This window comes from Vulpes vulpes, chromosome 3 (assembly GCF_048418805.1).
Source record: "Vulpes vulpes isolate BD-2025 chromosome 3, VulVul3, whole genome shotgun sequence".
Lineage (NCBI taxonomy): Eukaryota > Metazoa > Chordata > Mammalia > Carnivora > Canidae > Vulpes > Vulpes vulpes.
The window spans coordinates 43,584,818-43,603,962 of NC_132782.1; the positions used below are offsets into that span (position 1 = coordinate 43,584,818).

The 19,145-nt window shown below is 34.5% G+C and overlaps 1 long non-coding RNA gene across 3 annotated transcripts in view; it reads right to left on the reverse strand.

Annotated features, from left to right (window-relative positions):
* LOC112926632 (uncharacterized) overlaps positions 1 to 19,145 on the reverse strand; it is a 335,174-nt gene that overhangs the window by 183,506 nt on the left and 132,523 nt on the right. For all 3 annotated transcript variants that reach the window (XR_003236379.2, XR_012000391.1, XR_012000392.1), the window contains exon 2: positions 9,331 to 9,485. This is a non-coding gene — a long non-coding RNA (uncharacterized lncRNA). The remainder of the gene's footprint in view (positions 1 to 9,330; positions 9,486 to 19,145) is intronic.

A 19,145-nucleotide genomic window follows, 5' to 3' on the forward strand; every position in this document is an offset into this window, starting at 1 on the left:
TTTTTTGTGTACATGTTGTAAGAGACACAAAAAATAAAACAAAACGAAAGAGAAAAACAAAAACCCTAACAACTATTAATTTAAAAGCTAGTATTTTATAACTTTGGTTTGTAACATCGCATTTAATTTTCAATATTAACTTAAAATACTAATGTATTTTTAAAAAATATTACTCTGGGAAAAATATTACTCTGGGGCATAATGTAACTTGTGACATTAGGAACTAAAAAGTTTTGAGGGAAAGCTGTAATAAAAGAGCTGAGTTTTTGAATGCTCTTGAAATTAAGCTAATATAAATAAATTCAAATTAGTGCATTGTAACTTTAAGATGTGGCCATAGAGATATTAGCTATAGGATATCCTCAAAACAAAATAAGAATTTTTAATGTTTTGCTAAAAAATACCACTAAAACAAATGAATTAAAAAAAACTGAACACAAAATAAGACTTTAATATAGGGATAAGGGACAAAAACTGTAAGTGCTTATAGCTGTAAATTTTCCCCTTAGCATTGATATCACCGTTTCATTGTTTTGGTATGTTTTTTTTATATATATATATATATTTTTTATTATTTATTTATGATAGTCACAGAGAGAGAAAGAGGCAGAGACACAGGCAGAGGGAGAAGCAGGCTCCATGCACCGGGAGCCCGATGTGGGATTCGATCCCGGGTCTCTAGGATCACGCCCTGGGCCAAAGGCAGGTGCCAAACCGCTGCGCCACCCAGGGATCCCTGTTTTGGTATGTTTTGTTTTGTTTTCATTCATCTCTAAGTATTTTATAATTTATCTTTTGATTTCTCTGTTGATCCATTAATAGCTTAAGAGTGGGAAGTTTTTTAATTTCCACAACTTTGTCAATTTTCTTTTACTTCTACTGTTGAGTTTTAACATCATCCTATGTGGCAAAGGAGTTATTTTATATGCCATCTGTCTTTTAAAAACTATGGACACTTAATCTATGGCTTAACATATGGTCTCTTGTGGAAAATGTACCAATGAGAAGAATGTGTATTCTATCACTATTGAGTATTCTGTATTTGTCTATTAGATCTAGTTGGGTTATTGTATTGTTTAAAGTCTTCTATTTCTTACTTATCTTTTGTCTAGTTGCCCCAAAGGGAGAAGTTGCTACAAGGGTAAAAACTTTCATCTATAAGATGAATAATTTCTGAAGATTTAATGTAAAATGTGGTGATCACAGTTGATAAAACTGTACTGTATAATTGTTATTTGGTAAGAAAGTAAACTTAAATGGTCTCACCAAAAGTAAGCAATCAAATAAGTAAATAAATAAAGTGATGGATGTATTCGTTAACAAGATGGGGAAATCCTTATAATATATATATGATATATATATCATATATATGTAAAATGTATACACACACTATTTGATAAATATATATATCAAATCACCACAATGTACACTTTAAATATCTTTCAGTTTTTATTTTAATTATGCCCCAATAAAGCTGATATTAAGAAATAAAAAATATCTTGTATAAAAAAGAAAGATCTCAAAACTTTACAGCTTATGGAACTAAAAAATGAAGAACAAACTAAACACAAGCTAATAGCAAGAACGTAATAAGATTAGACCAAAGATAAAAAAGTCCTTAACAAAGTACTAGCAAACCAAATTCAGCAGCATATTAAATAGATTATGTAACATGACCAAATGGAGTTTGTAGCTAAAATGCAAAGATGTTTCAACATATGAAAACAAAGCAATATACTATTAACAGAAGAGAAAAAATGATATGATTATCTCAATTTTTAACACGGATAAAGCACTTGACAAAATTCAAATGCATGATAAAGACTCTTAACAATTTAGAAATAGAAGTATTAAACTACTTCAATATAATAGAAACCATATAGAAAAAGCTCCAGTGAACTTCATGCTTGATTGTGAAACACTGAAAGATTTTCTTCAAGGCAAAGATACTCACTTTGCTACCTGTATATCACATAATACTGGACATTCTAGCTAGAGAAATTATGTAAGAAAAAAAAAGAAATAAAAGGCATCCAAAGTGGAAAGGAAGAAGTAAAATGTTCTTAGTTCTCAGATGGTGATCTTATATGTAGAAAATCAAAAAGATTTTCTACACACAGCCACACACAAGTTGTTAGAACTAATAAATGAGTTCAGCAGTATAAATATTAGAGCAGAATATAAAACCAACATGCAAAAATCAGTTGAATTTCTAAATGCTAAAAAGGAAAAGGAAATTATAAAAATAATTCCATTTATAATAGCATCAAAAAGAATAAAATACCTAGAAATTCACTTATGCAAGAAGATAAGAGATCTGTAAAATGCAAAGCACAAAAACATTGCTGAAAAAATATTAAATAAGATATAAATAAATGGAATCACATCTATGGATGGAAGACTCAATATTCTTATGATGTCAATACTATCCAAAGCAATCTACAGATTCATATAATTCCTATCAAAATTCTAATGACATTTTGTGAAGAAATAGAAAACCCATTCTAAAATCCATGTGAAATCTGTATAGTCAAAACAATTTTGAAATTGAAAACATACTTGGAGAACTCACTTCCTTATATGAAAACTTACAACAAAGTTATAGCAATCAAAAAAGTGTGGTACTAGCATAAAGGCAATGGAATAGAACAGAGAACCCCAGAAATAAACCTTCATATATATGACCAAATGATTTTTTATAACATGCCAAACAATTCAATGAGGAAATAAAGTCTTTTCAACAAATAATGTTGGAGAAACTAAATATCCATACGCTACAGAATGAAGTAGGACCCTTATCTAATACCCTATGCAAAAATCAACTCAAAATGGATCAAATACCTGAATATAAAATTAAAAACTATAAAACTCTAGGAAAAAACATAGGGGAATAGCTGCATGACATTGGATTTGGCAATAGTTTCTTAACACCAGAGGCACAGGTAACAAATGAAAAAAAAAAGTTGTACCTTATGAAAATTAAAAAAAATTACACAACAGAAGACACTACCAACAGACTAAAAATGAAAACCAAAGAATCAGAGAAAATATTTGTGAACTATAAGGGATAAGGGATTGATATACAGAATATATAGAAAATTTCTAAAAGTCAACAACAAAAAAAACCAAACAACTCAATTTAAAAAATTGACAAAGGGCTTGGATATTTCTCCAAAGAAAATATACAACAAATGGCCAATAAGCACATGAAAAGATATTCAACATCACTAATATTAGGGAAATAGAAATCAAAACTATAATGAGATCCTACCTCAGACCCATTAGAATGGTTACTGATCCATAAAAAAGAGAAAGAGAGACAGAGACAGAGAAAGAAAAGATGTATTGGTGATGATGTGAAGTTGGAACCCCTGTGCACTGTTGATAGGAATGGAAATAGCAAAGCCACTGTAGAAAACAGTATGGTGGTTCTTTTAAAAATTTAAAATGAAAAAAAAAATTAAAAAAATTAAAAAATTAAAATGGAAAATGATTCGGCAATTCTAGAAGCAGAGTCTTAAAGAGATATTGGTAGTCATGTTTATAGCAGCATTATTCATAATAGCTAAAACGTGGAAGCAACCCAAGTGTCCACTGACAGATGAATATATAAGCAAAATGTGGTATATACACATGATGAAATATTATTTAGCTTTAGAAAGAAAGGATATTCTGATATAAGCTACAGCGTAGATGAAACTTGAGGACATTCTGATCGTGAAACAAGCCAGTCGCATACAGATAAATACTGCATGATTCTACTTATATAAATATCTGAAGTAGGCAGACACATAGAAACAGAAGGTAACATGGTGGTTGCCAGGTGGCTAGGAGGAGGAATGAGGAGTTATTGTTTAGTGAGTATAAAGTTTCAGTTTTTCAAGATAAAAATAGTTATGTAGATGGGTTGGTTGGTGGTGATGGCTACACAACATTATGGATATATTTAACACCACTGAACTGTACAGTTAAAAATGATTAAGATGATAAATTTTATATGTATTTTACCGAAGCAAAAAGAAATGGAAAAAATCAAATACGGTTTTCTTAAGGTTTCTTTTCCAAACTGAATAATATCCTCAAAGGGACTACAAAGGCCCTTTTCCCCAATCTCCGATGATCAGAAGCAATCTTTAGCCATAAGGCCATCTGGAGGGTTTAGGAACAGCAGCAAGGGACCATAGGTTAATGGGAACACATGTTTCTCCCAGCTGGCATATCAAAATTAGTATAACAAAAATAAACCAACAAAACTATCTTTTCATTATCTACCCTCTTTTCATGTGTTTCCTCTGGAGCAATATGCAAATTTACTTTCCTGATGAAATCTCCTGCCCCTCTCTTCTGTTAAAAATTTATCATCCCCATAAACCTGCCCACCCTTTAATATATTCCTTATTCTCCAATATTCATTTTTCTTCCAAAATCTCCAAAGAGTTTTTTTTAATGTAGAATTATATTTCAATAATCACCCACTCTAAATTTTGGAATTATCAAATATTGCCACTTAGGTAAACCTGAGGAGACTGCTGTCTCAACCTTAATGTACTTTATGGAGATAACCATTTCGCATTGTTTATCAGGTCCCTTATTTACAATAAAGAAGGCTGTTGAAAGGTCATGGGGTTATGGATTTATTCATGAGACCTAAATAGAAGATATGACCTTTCAATTTAGATTTAATCCAATGAACTACATCTCTTCCATTGTTTTAAATGGCTCTTGTCAGAGCCCTGAGTCATCAATAAAAATGCAAATTGTTATTAGTATATCACTTACTAATGCAAACAAGAATATATTTTGTAAATACAACTATTACATCTATGGATAAAAGATTAAGTCTGTAAAGTGAAGTGATCAGGGACGCCTGAGTGGTTCAGTGGTTGAGTGTCTGCCTTTGGCTCAGGGCATGATGTCCTGGGATTGAGTCGACATCAGCTTCCCTGCAGGGAGACTTCTCCCTCTGCCTATGTCTCTGCCTCTCTCTGTGTGTCTCTCATAAATAAATAAATAAAATCTTTAAAAAAAAGAAAAAAGCTGAAGTGATCACATGTACAAAAATTCTTACAAGACTAATATTTTTATATTACTAACATTGGAAATTAGATTTTGTGTGACAGTATTAGCTAAGGTTTTGTTCTATAGTATGTCTGTGATTAGATTCCTAGGTCTTTGCCACTTATATTTGTATGACTCTCACCAGTTAAACCTTTCTGTCCTAATCTGTAAAATGTGTATTACACTTGATTATCTCACAGAGTTTCTGTGAGATAAAATGAAACATGATTTAGGAACTTAGCATAGTGTCTGACAGAAGTGAGTGCTCAATGAGTGTCGGCTACTATTATTTTAATGAACAAAAAAAAGACATTTTAAGTCTGTAGTTTTCTTATTGAACATAAAAAATGTTATATTTTATAAAAATTATGATACGGATCTTACAAAAGTGTATAATTATGGAATTATAAAAGACACAAAATATTTCTACATTACTCTTATTTGCCTGGTATGTGGATGAAAATGAATAGAGGTGGCTTTAAGCAAAACTGTGAGGTCTCATACTCCCAGTTCTTTCTACAAATCTTGCTTTATGGCTTATTACACAGATTTAGTCTCGGACTCATTATTTTTCTTCTCACTGGTCGTAAAACAACATGTAAACCTGTTTTTCCTTCTTCAAGTTTATTTAAAAAAAAAATTATAGGGCAGCCCCAGTAGTGCAGTGGTTTAGCACCGCCTGCAGCCCGGGGTGTGAGTCCCATGTCAAGCTCCCTGCATGGAGCCTGTTGCTCCCTCTGCATATGTCTCTCTGCCTCTCTCTCTCTCTCTGTGTCTCTATGAATAAATAAATAAAATTTTTTAAAAATTATAAAAGGCAATATAGGTACTTAATTTTATTCTATCAAGATCTTCACAGTATTTTCTTATTTAGTTCCTTGCATTCATCTCTGTCTGTCCCTCCTCTTCATTCTCTAAATCTGCATCAAGAAGTTTTAAACTGTGAACTCAGTCTATATCCTTACAGAAGTTCAATCTGACTACATAGGAAGCTATTTTCCAGCATTAAGGACTTGTGTCTGCTTTTCCCTTCCCTTCCCTTCCCTCCCCTCCCCTCCCCTCCCTTCCCCCTCCCCTCCCCTCCCTTCCCCCTCCCCTCCCCTCCCTTCCCCTCCCTTCCCTTCCCTTCTTTCTTTTCTTTTTCTTAACAGTTTATGTATCAACTATGAAGTTCCGTTTCTTGGCAAATGCAATCTGCTTAATAATTTCTTATGAGGAATCTCTGAGCCCTCTGGTCTTTGTAGAGCTGTCAGCTATCAGTATTCAAGTATTCTCATAAGATCAATGAGCAATTACATCTTTGTGTTCTCCTTACTGCAGGCGATATTAGAAAGTCCAAAGTATAGAGACTTTTTGGGGAGTGAAGACTGCCACATTTGTGAATGGATAAGGCCAGTCCCACTGAAAAGCTCATGCATACAGGTACTCTGAGAGCCTGGAAATGGGTGGTCATCTACAGTGGTCAAAAAGAAGAAAAGACACTGGATTAATACATACAATCAAACAGCTGACTCCTAGAATAAGAAACAGGGAAGAGACTATGCCAACATCATCTAAAGCTGCACTGAAAGAAGAAAGAATATGGATAGAAGTAAGGAAAAAGGACAACTGAATAATACATAAGTTGGCTTGGTTAAAAGCATAATTTCAAGAAGACCCTGCAAAACACTGTATTAGTAAAATAATTATCATGACATTGACATAGGGTGATAACCCAGTTTTGTAAGCAAATTATTATACTATGTGCTAAGGATGCAAACATGACATGATTCTTATACTTAGTATGTCTAATGTCTAATAGAATGAATTAGCAAGTCTATAAAATTTTATTTAATTTTGGAAAATTGTATCTTCTAAGTTAATGACACCAAATAGGAATTAAGCTGGATAAGTCAAAGATTATTTGCTACTTTGATGACCAACAAGACATTGGTGATATGAGAAAGAGTAAAATAATTCCACATGAATTCAATTTTAAAGTAATAAAAACAGATACATTTCACATAGAAGTATGTATTAATCTGAAATATAAAAAGCACTTCTAAGTATAGAACTGTGATAGATAAAATTAAACCTTCTTAATTTCTACCATTTCTTACACATTAGTCATGCAACAAATGAAAAAATTTATCACAAATATGACAAATGCTTAATATTAACTCATTAAGAAGCTTAAAAACATTGTAAATTTTATACTAATTTATCAATAAAAAAGTTGCATAAATATCCAAAAGACAATTCACTGAGTAGGGAATGAGATGTCTGCTAAACATTTAAAATTTTAATCACAGAATTCAAGAAAAGTGAATTTAAAGAACAGTGATGTTTTTTCTCCTATTGATTTACCAAAACTGAAAAAAGAAGGGTTAGCCATTGATCAGGATACAAAACAGAATCAATAGAAAAGGATAAATTAAAGATAATAGGAGAAAAGTAAATGATGACAAACACATTTTTAAGAGTAAGCCTAGACGTGGGGCTCGATACCAGGACCCTGGGATCATGACCTGAACCAAAGGCAGATGCTTAACTAACTGAGCCACCCAGGCACCCCAAAGATATTTGCTATAAGGTACTTTCTTTTCCTCAGATCTCATGGAAGGATGTAAAGCTCTGAATGTCAAGGCAATGATCCAGTGAAATGAGGAGGTGAAATGAGGGAGCCTAAGACAAGTGTCCTGTTTTGGCTAAATGATATGCAAGACTGACAGCTGGAAATAAAGATATTGAGAAGTCAGAAATGGGAAATCCCACAGCAATTAATAAAAGGAGGCTTCCAGAGAGGAGCAAGAAGGAAAGTTCTATTTGGTTCTTGTAAATTTATGGTGAGCCAAGTTTGTTAGTGTCCCAGGCCTTCTTCCCCTCATCTCCAGCTGGTCTGTCATAGCTATGTATAGATCAGATGATTAAGTGATTAGAGGTCAGTAATGTCAGGGAAAGGCATTAATAAAGTAACATATCTCAGAGCCCTTGGATGGAAGAGTCCACTGAAATGAAGAGAATGCTAATATTTAAAGAAAATGTGTTGAGCCCATAATGGTTCTGGGTGAAACAAAAATGAAGTGATTTCTAAGGAGACCACCATAAATTGAGAAGTACATAGTTGGGGATTCTGAGACTGAAGTAATATCATAATACCCTTAAATCACATCATTTTTTTAAAGATTTATTTTTATTTATTTATGATAGACACAGAGAGAGAGGCAGAGACACAGGCAAAGGGAGAAGCAGGAGCCATGCCAGTAGCCCAACGCAGGACTCGATCCTGGGACTCCAGGATCGTGCCCTGGGCCAAAGGCAGGCGCGAAACCACTGAGCCACCCAGGGATCCCCAAATCACATCATTATGAACTGGAATAGGTCTTTTAATGTCTTCATTTTTACAGATCAACTAACACTTGAACGGATTTTTTTTTTGACTATGCTTCTTTCAGGTCTGTGGGAGGCTAAAGTTTAATGATGCTTATATTTCTCAGGGGTACTTCTATAAAAATCTAAAGGTCTATGCTTATTACGAATATACTGCAATGCTGGGGAACTGCTCAAGTTCAAAACCTTAACGAGTTAAAAGGCCAACCAATATCCCATTTCTTCTGAGCCCTTTGGATCTGATGTTTCCCCAGCTGCCACAAATAGTTCCAAGTACAAATACTTTGCTGAGCCACTTCAATCACACATAGATTTCTATCATTGAAATTTCCCAAATTTTTTCAAGTTGTTTGCCTCTCCTACAGATTCACCTTTCAGTCTAGTTTTAACACTCTAAAGGATATCAACTTGCTAATTAATGGATCCTAAATTTGCCCTTGATACTTATTAGTTGTGTGACCTTAGGAAAAGCATTTCATGTCTTTGCACTACAAACTTTTGGCCTGCAAAAATGAATATTATAAATATATTTTGGATAATATATATAAAGGTACCCAACAAAAGATAGAGGCTTGGTAAATAGTGGTGTCCTTTCTTCTTCTCCCGCTCACCAGACCTTCACTACTTAGAATCTCCTAGATTTTCCCCTCTCATCACTCTTCTCCACCTCTTGCCCCAGGCCCACATACAGGTATCCTCTCAAATCACAAAATCCCTTTCCTGGAAGACTCCTCCGTTCCAACAAGTTCGTCTTGGATCCTTCCCCATCAAAAATGTTTTCCCCTTATTTCCTCACCACCCTTTGCCTTTTAGAATATAACCTCTTTTGAAAGAAAGATGTCAAACCCTGAAAGATTACCTTATTTCCTCTTAGTTCTAGGACACAGTCAGTCTGGCACTCACCATGTGAAACTTCCTTCCAGAGATGCTACATTGGGGTAGTGCTTGTGGCTCCTTATGGTTTGCTTTGGCTTCCAGGTGCCTAGAATTAGGGGCTAATTGAGGCTGAGAGGCACAGAGTAGTCAATAATTTCACATGAAGTCCATTTGGTTTGTTGCTGTGAAATGGAGAAAAGCAGCAATAAATAGTTTGAATGAATATGGATTATAATAGAGCAAAGTTGAAATACAAAATAAGATTGAGTTAATTTAATTAACTTAGTGTGCAGCTTTCAAGAATTTTAACTATTTATTTGTAAGGAAACAGCGATTTCTCTATAAGACAGACTGAAACTCATACACATTCTATACTAGTGCTAATAGAAACACAATTTTAACTTCATATGCAATTTCAAATTTTCTAGTAACTATATTGAAAAAAATGTTTTAAATAAAATCCTTTTCATAACATATTTTATTTAATACAACATATACAAAATGTCATTTCAGGTTATAAAAAATTATAAGACATTACACTACTTTTTTTGTACTGAGTCTTCCAAATTCAGGAGTGATGATAGAGAGAGGATGAAAAATTTCAACACTGATTTTGATTAGATAGATATAAATAATAAGTAATGATAGGCCTCCTACACCCACAGATATCCACATCCTAATCTCTGGAACCTACGAACAGTGGTTACTCCATACAGCAAAAAGAGCTTCATGGGTGTGATTAAATTATTCTGGATTATCTGAATGGGCTTTCGATGTAATCACATGTAAGCTTATAAGGGATGCAGAGGGAGATTTCACCACAGAGGAAGAAAGGTAGACAATATGACGAAGAAGCAGTGATTGGCATGTGGCCACATGCCAAAGAATGTTGGCAGCCCCCAGAAGCTAAAAAAGGCAAAAAAAAACAAATTCTCCCATAGAGCCTCCAGAGGGAATGTGGCCAAGCACACACCTTGCTCCAGGCCCAGTGATACTTATTGTGGACTTCTGGCATCCAAAACTGTGAGAGAATATACTTCTGTTGTTTTAAACCATCAAGCTGGTGGCAATTTGTTACAGTAGCTACAAGAAACCAATTAGAAGAAGCCATTTAGAATAAAGTGATACCATTATATTCTCTCCTCTGTTGTCAATGTCCAAAGACCTCTCAGAAACTGCTCAACAAGTATCAGGGCTGAAAATGTCTTACGTAATCTTCCATCTCACATGGTTTCAACTATTCCTCATGTGCCGGAAACTTCCAAATTCGTATTTCTATCCTTCACCATGCTCTTGTACTCCAAAGCAATATTCATAAATATTTCCTGGGCATTGCCAGCTGTGTGTACCAGAGTCATCAACAACTAACCAGGCCCAAGTTGAATTCATCACTGCAACTTAAAACTTTCTCTTCCTTCCCTAGTTAACGAACCAGTCACCCATGTCTAGGTAATGTATTTTACACTGAATATTTATAACTAAATTTTCCTCTATTGCTGGAACTTTCATTTTACAATAAACTCTTTTAGCAGCAAAGTACCAAAAAAAATAAAAAAATCTAAGAAATAGGTGTTTACACTTGAGGGACATAATAATTTGTGTTCTGAGAAAAACTTTAAAGGTTCTTTTTTTTTTAACTGAACAAATTAATATTCTGTAATAGAACAGGATGAAATTGAGACAGCCTTTGTTTATTGAAGCATCGTAGTTTGATGAGATAGTGAAAGGAATCACAGAAACATCTTATTTGATGAATTTTATTATACAAAAATACTTGTTGAAAAAAATTACCTTGAATAAAGGAAAAGAAAACAATGCTGGTAAAAATACTTGAACTAAATTTTTATGTATTTCAAAAAAAATGGAATAAAGATGTTTTTATTTTGCAGAATTAATTGAGTTTATATGTACCTTAGGAAAAATACAGATTTTTCTCAATTAAAAATATTTCTGGCCTACAGAACCTTAACAATAAAAGCAGTCAATTACTTCAAATTTATTAACCATAAAATACAACTTTGAAAAACACTGAAAGCAATTTTAGTTTAAAAATCCTCTGAACACATTAAAAAATACATTCTATAGTGACATAGTTTGACAGACAGTTATTGCTAAGAAATTGATTAAAGCATATAAATGTAAACCAAAGATAGTAATCCTACTTACATGATTTTTCAATGTTTTGCCTTGCTTTGACATACACAGGTACACATGTTTACTTGTACAAATAATTTTAAAAGATTTTACTTATTTATTCAAAAGAGACACACAGAGAGAGAGGCAGAGACACAGGCATAGGGAGAAGCAGGCTCCATGCAGGAATCCCAAAGCGGGACTCGATCCCGGGTATCCAGGATCACCCCCTGAGCCAAAGGCAGACGCTCAGCAACTGAGCCACCCAGGCATCCCACTTATACAAATAATTTTATTTAAAAAAATAGTTTTGAATAAAAGTACGCTACTTACAACATAAAAGAAACAACTTTGGGCAGCCCGGGTGGCTCAGTGGTTTAGCGTCACCTGTGGCCCCGGGTGTGATCCTGGATACCCGGGATAGAGTCCCACATCGGGCTCCCTTCTTGGAGCCTGCTTCTCCCTCTGCCTGTCTCTGCCTCTCTTTCTCTGTGTCTCTCATGAATAAATAAATAAAATCTTTAAAAAGAACAAACAACTTCATTAAGATATAAAAGTTTGATTATTTTAGAATATTCTTTCATTTTCATAAATTTTCTGATTTGGATAAAAAGTGACACCATCTTCCTACCCAAACTGAAATCAAAGAGCCATCTGGCCAATCTTCCTTCTCTCTCCTGACCTCACACGCAATAGATTACTATATTCCTATCAATTTTTTCACATTTCCTTTCTTTCTTTCACCCACACAATGTGTGTGTGTGTGTGTGTGTGTGTGTGTTTAATTTTAGTTTTTGCAACTATAAGCAAACAAGCAGAAGTTAACACAGCATTCTACATCTCCAGATCAGTTTTCTTACACAGGTGACCAGTTTACCAGGTGCCGACTTAGGGATTTCTGAGAACCTCTCACCCAGTCCTGCAGCTCACCCAGATAGCTGTGCCTTCACCACAAAACACCTCTCCCTATTGCTTTCTCCAGTACTGCTCTTTTTTTTTTTTTGTAAGCTATTTTATTATTTTGCATAAATCTTTCCTTTATTTTTTTGGATATTTTTTTAAATTAATTTTTATTGGTGTTCAATTTACCAACATACAGAAAAACACCCAGTGCTCATCCCGTCAAGTGTCCACCTCAGTGCCCGTCACCCATTCCCCTCCAACACCCGCCCTCCTCCCCTTCCACCACCCCTAGTTCGTTTCCCCGAGTTAGGAGTCTTTATGTTCTGTCTCCCTTCCTGATATTTCCCAACATTTCTTCTCCCTTCCTTTATATTCCCTTTCACAATTATTCATATTCCCCAAATGAATGAGAACATACACTGTTTGTCCCTCTCCGATTGACTTATTTCACTCAGCATAATACCCTCCAGTTCCATCCACGTTGAAGCAAATGGTGGGTATTTGTCGTTTCTAATTGCTGAGTAATATTCCATTGTATACATAAACCACATCTTCTTTACCCATTCATCTTTCGATGGACACCGAGGCTCCTTCCACAGTTTGGCTATTGTGGCCATTGCTGATAGAAACATCGGGGTGCAGGTGTCCCGACGTTTCATTGCATCTGAATCTTTGGGGTAAATCCCCAACAGTGCAATTGCTGGGTCGTAGGGCAGGTCTATTTTTAACTCTTTGAGGAACCTCCACACAGTTTTCCAGAGTGGCTGCACCAGTTCACATTCCCACCAACAGTGTAAGAGGGTTCCTTTTTCTCCGCATCCTCTCCAACATTTGTGGTTTCCTGCCTTGTTAATTTTCCCCATTCTCACTGGTATGAGGTGGTATCTCGTGGTTTTGATTTGTATTTCCCTGATGGCAAGTGATGCAGAACCCAAAAGACTCCACCCCAAGATTGCTAGAACTCATACAGAAATTTGGTAGCGTGGCAGGATACAAAATCAATGCCCAGAAATCAATGGCATTTCTATACACTAACAATAAGACTGAAGAAAGAGAAATTAAGGAGTCAATCCCATTTACAATTGCACCCAAAAGCATAAGATACCTAGGAATAAACCTAACCAAAGAGGTAAAAGATCTATACCCTAAAAACTATAGAACACTTCTGAAAGAAATTGAGGAAGACACAAAGAGATGGAAAAATATTCCATGCTCATGGATTGGCAGAATTAATATTGTAAAAATGTCAATGTTACCCAGGGCAATTTATACGTTTAATGCAATCCCTATCAAAATACCATGGACTTTCTTCAGAGAGTTAGAACAAATTATTTTAAGATTTGTGTGGAATCAGAAAAGACCCCGAATAGCCAGGGGAATTTTAAAAAAGAAAACCATAGCTGGGGGCATCACAATGCCAGATTTCAGGTTGTACTACAAAGCTGTGGTCATCAAGACAGTGTGGTACTGGCACAAAAACAGACACATAGATCAATGGAACAGAATAGAGAACCCAGAAGTGGACCCTGAAATGTACGGTCATCTAATATTCGATAAAGGAGGAAAGACTATCCATTGGAAGAAAGACAGTCTCTTCAATAAATGGTGCTGGGAAAATTGGACATCCACATGCAGAAGAATGAAACTGGACCACTCTCTTTCACCATACACAAAGATAAACTCAAAATGGATGAGAGATCTAAATGTGAGACAAGATTCCATCAAAATCCTAGAGGAGAACACAGGCAACACCCTTTTTGAACTTGGCCACAGTAACTTCTTGCAAGATACATCCACAAAGGCAAAAGAAACAAAAGCAAAAATGAACTATTGGGACTTCATCAAGATAAGAAGCTTTTGCACAGCAAAGGATACAGTCAACAAAACTAAAAGACAACCTACAGAATGGGAGAAGATATTTGCAAATGACATATCAGATAAAGGGCTAGTTTCCAAAATCTATAAAGAACTTATTAAACTCAACAGCAAAGAAACAAACAATCCAATCATGAAATGGGCAAAAGACATGAAGAGAAATCTCACAGAGGAAGACATGGACATGGCCAACATGCACATGAGAAAATGCTCTGCAGTACTGCTCTTTAAAGGAGTCAGATGGGACACTGACTGCAGTAACGAGGCTGAGATGTAGTACAGTGGAGTTTGGTGGACACGTCAGCCTCTGACTGTCTTGGTGAGAGACATGGCCATGAAAGCACACCCCAGAAGGGTCGTCATGCACAACTCCAGACCGAGGCTCACAGTAATGATCTCTCTCTCTTTTTAAAATCTCTCTTAAAGATTTGTTGATGCTCTGCTCTATTACCGTAGACCTGGTCTTTTGACCTGCAATTTTTTCTTAATTCTGGATTGCCACTCTTTTCACAAATTGATGATCCCATGGTAGTATCAAAATATCTCCCCAAATGGAGTTCAAATTTGATCAAAATATAAGTCAACATGTGACCTTCTAGAATGATAAAGGATAAGTAGAAGGAAAAGTCCCTAAACCACTATCTGATTGCTCAGGCCTTGCTGGTGAAAATGGTAAATGGGAAGGGGAGAAATCTACATACATCACTGAACTTGAGAACACGGCTGGAGACCTCTGGGATGGCTTCTGTGTCCTAGCATTCCTCTGCTTCCCAAACATGTCAACCACCAGAAAAGGGTGCCATTCTCTGTATTTGGAATCCTTACTGCTGGGCGTTTCCAGATCTGTCATGACCAAGTAGAGTTTCCCAGATCAAGGCCATGCCATGCAACATTGGTAGACCAGTATCTTAACTTTATGGGCATCAGCAATTTGCCCAGGTCATCTATGTCCACCCTGGTGTATCTGACCTGCAGCAGATGCTGTAGCTGCTCATCCACTTACAGCAGGCTCAAGAGCTGGGACCATTTGCTGAGATTTACCGGCATCATGGGCAAGTTAGACAGCTGGGAAGAATCCCGAGATTCAAGGCACAAGGCACAGGCCTGCAGTACCAACTCCAAGCAGTCCACAAACTGTTTCACCACCTTTTCTTATTTTCACTTCACTGGCTTAATTTAGATCCTCATTATGCCTTATAAAACTATGTGGTAGCCTCCTACTTTATGTCTTTGTCTTTACACACTTTTAATTCATTAGACTTACTGCTTTTAAAGGAATTTTTAAAACCAAAAATCATATTTTGTTATTCAAATGCTATATTAGCATCAGGGGTACAATATTAGCCATACTCTAAACTCCAAATTTCTTCAATGAAATCACAAATTATTCTACGATTTAGTTTCTGCCTTTATCTTCACCACATATCTGGCCTCACCTCATTCAATTCAAGCTATATGCTACTCCTCTCTACCATTACACATGATTTTTTCTTCCTCCTAAAGTAAACACTTCAATCTTAAGGACTTAAAAATCCTTGTTAGGCTTTGAAACCTAGTTCAAGTGATTTTTCCCATGTAAATCCTTCCCGGTTCATGCTGCAAATTTGAAATTACACTTGTCTTTGTCCAACACTATATATGCTGTCTTTGTGTGTGTAGCAGCATGTCATATCATACCAGATTTTAATCATTAATTTTAAGGAAGCCAAGTGATGACATTAGTTTTGTACTTACAATGCCAATTAAAAATAGTCAGACGTCTTTGTTTCCCCAGTGGATGGACAGATAAATGAATGATTAGACTATTCATAGGTTATTCAAGCTCAGTTATTTATGTTTTATCATGTTATGTGTTTCTATGGACATACAAAATTCATAAAAGCAATACAAAACTCAGAAAAGATACAATACAAAAACTAAACTGATAAAAAATGATAAAGGATTCAGATTTATTTGCCCAGATATGCGTGCTTTTTTCTTTGTTTTGCTTCTTAGATAGGGAAGTTTGTCCTCAACAATGCTGATTATTCAATCTGTCAAGAACATTTGAATTTGTGTATTTAATTAAAGAATTTCTGGATTATTTAATTAATCTAACTTTCCACTGGACTACCATTGTGGAGCATGCATGACAGAGAGGGCATAAAGTTTTGAATATCAAAACTAATTTTCATGTTATATTATAATTTATTTTGTGTCATTATTTTATAAGAACTCTAGCAAATGTAATTTCTTTGTCAATTTCTATAACTGATATAATCGCATCCTTTAGGACACAAAGTGGAGGTGTTAATTTGCACATAAATGTAGCATCAATTTATTTGTGATTGCCCAAAGCCTTTTCTGCGATTTCAGTTTGGACATGAAACAGCCAAGGACCACCTAGTAATTTCTTTTACTTGAATTAAACATTTGCATTTTCTAATTTATGTTTTCTGTATCTCCTTTTATTTGTCCAGAAAGCAATTTAGACATTTTGACAGGTACACGTATAGAAAAGATAAAAAAAAAAAATCAAAATCATGTTTGTTATTTGATTGTGTATTAATTCTACATTTTCCCTTTTACCCCATAAATAGTGGGTTTAGTTTGTATCTGTGTGATAATAGTAATAATTCTTTGCATTTCTTTACAAACAGCACTACTTCATAGTTAGGTGCTATTCCACTCACATAATTATCCAAAGAGGTAAATTTGGGAAAATTGACTAAGTACACACTATCTGGAAGAGGCAGGTCACTTACACAGGTCAAATTTAATGTTCTTTCCATTACAAATGGGTATAATTAATGAGACTATTTGACTACATTTGAATGCTATAGGAATGAAACTAATTTCCTAATATGATTTTTTTCAGGATAAACATTTATAATTTTGAAGTAGTCTTTAGCATCAATTTCTTCCTTGAGTGGTGAAAGAGAAAAATTCCAGCATTTTGAAAATAGCAGATATTCCCACTTTAAAATAATATCATTGAGCATTATCCACTAGGAGGACAATAATGTGGATCCAGAGAAAGAAGCTATTTATACATATCATCAACTCTCCTGAATTTAAGAACACATGCTGCATTTAGAAGCATTTGGGCAATCTTAGCCAATTTGGGATTTTAAGAATTATTAAAGCGAAGACCTTTCTGAATAGCATGAGACCATGACCATGAGACCAGTATGAAGATCAGAGAGCAGAGATCCAGGAACCACGAATATATAGAGAAAGTTATTTAAAAAATAATTATCTTATTAGTTGTCTTACAGAACAAAATTTTAAAATTGAAAGTTCTGCAGCAAACTAAGATCAGGCCAGTCTGTTTGTAAGTAGTGCAGAATATGAATACCATTCTGAATATTAAGATCTATAGCAAAAAAAAAGTGCTCTAAATTTATATTCTTTCATTTCTATTTCTAAGTGAATTATAATTTGTTAAAGGCTACTTTTTTCTTCCCAAGTAGTTTGCTTGAGAAATTCAATTTTGTGATTGAGTATAATCCTCAACCAGCTACAAATGACATCAAAACAGAGAGATACTATGCCTAAATCACGGGCTCCATTTCATTGCATAAACAGCCAACAGTTTTTCGGTAGAAAAACCAGTAATGATCATACAGTTAAATAATAGCTATCTACCTGCCAGATTACTGTGATTTTTGGCATCCTTGGCATACACTCTTAATTTGGCCAAACACTATTTCAGTTGCTGCCATGTCATTCCCAGAGGTGTTCTTTGGCTTCTAAATTGATCTGACATTTGCAGTGTTTCCAGGAATGAGGTTTAAAAATATAACAGTGATTCTGTGGATAGGTATACAGAGACTTAGGAATTCAAATACAAGTTGTTTTCTTTTTTTTTCCACTTGGGAGTTACAATATGTCTCTTATCTATGACAAGCTTTCGTTTTTGATCTTCATAAGCTTTAAAGCAAAGTATAAATATATGATGAAAGTTCAAAACACTGTAGCCATGTTGGTAAAATTTTATGTAGCTAAAAACAGGATTTTTTTAAAGAGCAACTGTTAAAAACTACCCTTTCACATTGTGGTTAATTATAAATTTTACAGACTTATTCCTCTTAATTTAATATCCCTAATATCTCTTGATCTAACTTCAAACGTCTGGTCACTTTCTTTAACTATAACCAGGATATTCATGTTTATGTTACTGCATCTTTTATAGACTTTATAAAGAACAAGTTTGATAATTGTACTTTTAAGAAATATGACTACATTCTGCTCAAAATTTCCCAATATTATAATCTTCTAAATCTGATACTATTTTAAAGCATCTATTTTTCCTTTTTAATTTTGCTATTGTTATTCTGTGGTTTTCTAATCTTACTTAACTGCTATTTACCAGCTTTTCTCTTTAGTATATTTTTGTCTCTTCTCTCCGTGGAGCCATTTTTAATTCCTACAAAATTTTCAAACACAAATATATCTTTGTATTTGTATATATATTCACTGAGGCTTTATTTTAAACAACTTAAAAAAAAGACTAAAGAAAAAAAGGATATTACCCTATTGTTACCTTAATTCTCTTCCAAGTTGACATTGTATTGATTTATATCAACAATTCCAAAGGTCAATGTTCAAAAGGGAGGAAAAACACTTTCTAAGGCCAATTTATTTTAGGATTCATTTGATCAAATATGATTATATAAGATTCTTTACTATAAAATTTTATAGAATAATAGACCATAAAATTCTATAAATCTCTAATGGAATCCTTCAAACTAATTTGTCTAAAGAGTCCTTTTTGCCCAAAAATCATATATATCAGTATTTACCCGAACCAGTTTAGGGGGAAGCCAAGCACTTCAGTATCATATTATACGTAAACTATTTCTCGGTCTTTTTCTCTCCTGTGGAACCCTACCCACCTAAGGTACAAACTTACTATGTTCTAATCATTCATTTTTTTTAAAGATTTTACT